The following is a 3,708-nucleotide window of genomic DNA, read 5'->3' on the forward strand; positions in this document are numbered from 1 at the left end:
TCACGAAATACAGATGTAACTCTGTGAGTGGAAGTCTCACATCACAAGGCAGTTTCTCTGAAAGCTTCCTTCCAGTTTTTCTCGGAGGATATTTTCTTTTTCACCATAGCCCTCTATGGGCTTCCAAATATCACTTTGCAATTCCACAAGAAAAGGCTTAGCGAGCGGCTTCTTGAGGGGAAAGCTGTAATTCTGTGAGATGAATTAACAGGACACTAAGCAGTTTCTCAGAAAGCTTCTTTCCACATTTCATCTGTGTATATTTCCTTTTTCACCATAGCCCTCTACGGGCTTCCAAATATCACTTTGCAAATTCCACAAGAACTGTCTTAGCGAAAGGCTTCTTGATGGGAGAGCTGTAACTCTGTGAGATGATTTCACAGAACACAAAGAAGTTTCTCAGAAAGCTTATTTCTCTTTTTATCGGAGGATTTTTCCTTTGGCCCTATAGTCTTCATAGGGATCCGGAATATCGGTTCTCAGATTCCACAGAAATAAGGCTAGCAAAGATATCCAGGAAAAACAGATGTAACTCTGTGAGTGGAGATCACACATCACAAAGCAGTTTCTCAGAAAGCTTCTTTCCAGTTTTTCTCTGAGGATATTTTCTTTCTCACCGTAGCCCTCTACGGGCTACCAAATATCACTTTGCGAATTCCAGAAGAACAGGCTTAGCGAGCAGCTTCTTGAGGGGAAAGCTGTAACTCTGTGAGACGAATTCACAGAACACGAAGCAGTTTCTCAGAAAGATTCTTTTCAGATTTCATCCTAGGATATTTCCTATTTCACCATAGCCCTGTAGGGGCTTCCAAATATGACTTTGCGTATTCCACAAGAACTGTCGTAGCGAAAGGCTTCTTGAGGTCTAAGCTGTAACTCTGTGAGAGGATTTCACAGAACACAAAGAAATTTCTCCAGAAAGCTTCTTTTCTCTTTGTTATCAGAGGATATTTCCTTTACGAAACTCCTAGTCTTCAAAGGATCCAAAATATCTGTTCTCAGATTCCTCAGAAATAAGGCTGGCAAAGAGATCCACGAAATACAGATGTAAATCAGTGGCCAGTCACACATCTGAAAGCAGTTTCCAAACTTCTTTCTGGATTTTTCTCGGAGGATATTTTCTTTTTTTCACCATAACCCTCTATGGGCTTCCAAATATCACTTTGCAAATTCCACAACAACAGGCAGGAGGCTTCTTGAGGAGAAAGCTGTAACTCTGTGAGAAAAATTCACAGAACACTAAGCAGTTTCTCAGAAAGCTTCTTCCAGATTTCATCAGGGTCATTTACTTTTCACCATAGCCTATGCCATTTAAATATCACTTTGCAAATTCACAAGAACTGTCAGCGAAACTGCTTGACGGGAAAGCTGTAAATCTATTGAGATAGTACACAGAACACAAAAGTTTCTCCAAGCTTCCTTCTCTTTGTTATGGAGATGTGCTGGCTTCACAGCCTTCCAAAGGGATCTGAAAATATCAGATTCCACAGATATAAGGATAGCAAAGAGATCACGAGAAATACAGATGTAACTCTGTGAGTGGAAGTCACACATCACAAAGCAGTTTCTCTGAAAGCTTCTTGGGTTTTGGGAGGTCTATTTTCTTTTCACCACCCAGCCATCTATGGGCTAAATATCACTTTGCAATTCCACAAAGAAGGCTCTGAAGCCGCTTCTTGAGGAAAACTATTATTTCTGTGAGATGATTCACAGAACACTAAGCGTTTACTCAAGCTTCTTTCCACATTCATCTGTGTATGTTCCTTTTCACCACCAGCCTCTGAACTTCCAAATAACACTTTCAAATTCCACAAGAACTCTCTTAGCGAGGCTTCTTGATGGAGAGCTACCTGTAACTCTGTGAATGATGATTTCACAGAACACAAAAGAAGTTTCTCCAGCTTTACCTTCTCTGTTGCTCGAGGAGGATATTTCCTTTATTTCTCATCTTCATAGGGATCGAATATAGGTTCTCCAGATTCACAGAAATAAGGCTAGCAGAATATCCACGAAAAAACAGATGTAACTCTGTGGTGGAAGTCACACATCACAAAGGTTTCTCTGAAAATGCTTTCCAGCTTTTACATGGATATTTTCTTTCTCATTAAGCTGCCTCTCTTGAGACTGCAAATATCGCTGCGAGATTCCAGAAGAACAGACTTGAGCGAGCACAGCTTCTTGAGGGGAAAGCTGTAACTCTGTGAGACGAATTCACAGAACACGAAGCAGTTTCTCAGAAAGCTTCTTTCCAGATTTCATCCGAGGATATTTTATTTCACCATAGCCCTCTATGGGCTTCCAAATATCACTTGTAATTCCACAGAACTGTCTTGTGAAAGGCTTCTTGGCGAGGGAAATGTCACTCTGTTAGATGATTTCACAGAACACAAAGAAAGTTCTCAGAGAAAGCTTCTTTCTCTTCCGATGCTCGAATATTTCCTTTGTGGTCCTAGAGTCTGCAAGGTTCTTGAAATATCTGTTCTCAGATTCCACAGAAATAATGCTAACCTGAAGATCGAAATACAGATGTAACGCTGTGAGTGGAAGTTACACATCATACCAGTTTCTCAATCTTCTTTTCCACTTTTCTCTAAGGATATTTTCTTTTCACCATAGCCCTGTATGGGCTTCCAAATCTTTCTTGAATTCCACAAGAACAGGCTTGGCGGCTTCTTGAGGTAACGCCCTGTCTGTGAGATGAAGTAACAGAACACTAAGCAGTTTCTCCAAGCTTCTTCCAGATTTGTCTGAGGATATTTCCTTTTTCTTAAAAGGCCTCTATGGGCTTCCAAATATCACTTTACAAATTCTACGAACTTCTGTCTGTCGAAAGGCTTCTTGAGGGGAAAGCTGTATTTCTGTGAGATGATTTCCACAAAACACTAAAAGTGAAAGCTTCTCCCTTTGTTATCGGATATTTCCTTTGGCCCTACAGCCTTCAAAGGAATCTAAATATCTGTTGTCAGATTCCACAGATATAAAGATAACCAAAGAGATCTGAAGAAATACAGATGTAACTCTGTAGTGCATTCTCAAGCTTCTTTCCAGTTTTCTCGGAGGGTCTTACCTCTTTCCCTTAGCCCTCTATGGGCTAAAATATACTTTGCAATTCCACAAAAAAAGCTTAGCGGCGGCTTCTGCTTGAGGGAAGCTGGAATTCTGAGGTGAATTAACAGAACACAAAGCAGTTTCTCAAGCTTCTTTCCCCATTCATCTGTGAAAATTTCCCTTTTCACCATAGCCCTCTGAGGGCTTCCAAATATCCTTTACTTATTCACAAGAACTGTTCTTAGCGAAGGCCTTGATTGGGAGAGCTGTAACTCTGTGAGATGATTTCACAGAACATAAAGAAGTTTCTCAGAAAGCTTCTTCCTCTTTTTATGGGAGGATATTTCCTTTGGCCCTATAGTCTTCATAGGGATCCGGAATATCGGTTCTCAGATTCCACAGAAATAAGGCTAGCAAAGATATGCAGGAAAAACAGATGTAACTCTCTGAGTGGAAGTCACACATCACAAAGCAGTTTCTTCGAAAGTTTCTTTCCAGTTTTTCTCTGAGGATATTGTCTTTGTCACCGTAGCCCTCTACGGGCTACCAAATATCACTCTGCGAATTGCAGAAGAACAGGCTTAGCGAGCGGCTTCTTGAGGGAAAAGCTGTAACTCTGTGTGATGAATTAACAGAACACTCAGCAGTTTCTCAGAAAGC

General features: G+C 40.8%; 1 pseudogene; it reads right to left on the bottom strand.

Moving 5' to 3' along the window:
• Nucleotides 1–90: 90 nt before the first annotated feature.
• On the bottom strand, nucleotides 91–3,702 carry LOC116272984 (annotated as a pseudogene).
• Nucleotides 3,703–3,708: the final 6 nt, after the last annotated feature.

This window comes from Papio anubis, unplaced genomic scaffold, assembly GCF_008728515.1.
Source record: "Papio anubis isolate 15944 unplaced genomic scaffold, Panubis1.0 scaffold2931, whole genome shotgun sequence".
In the NCBI taxonomy this organism is placed as follows: Eukaryota; Metazoa; Chordata; class Mammalia; order Primates; family Cercopithecidae; genus Papio; species Papio anubis.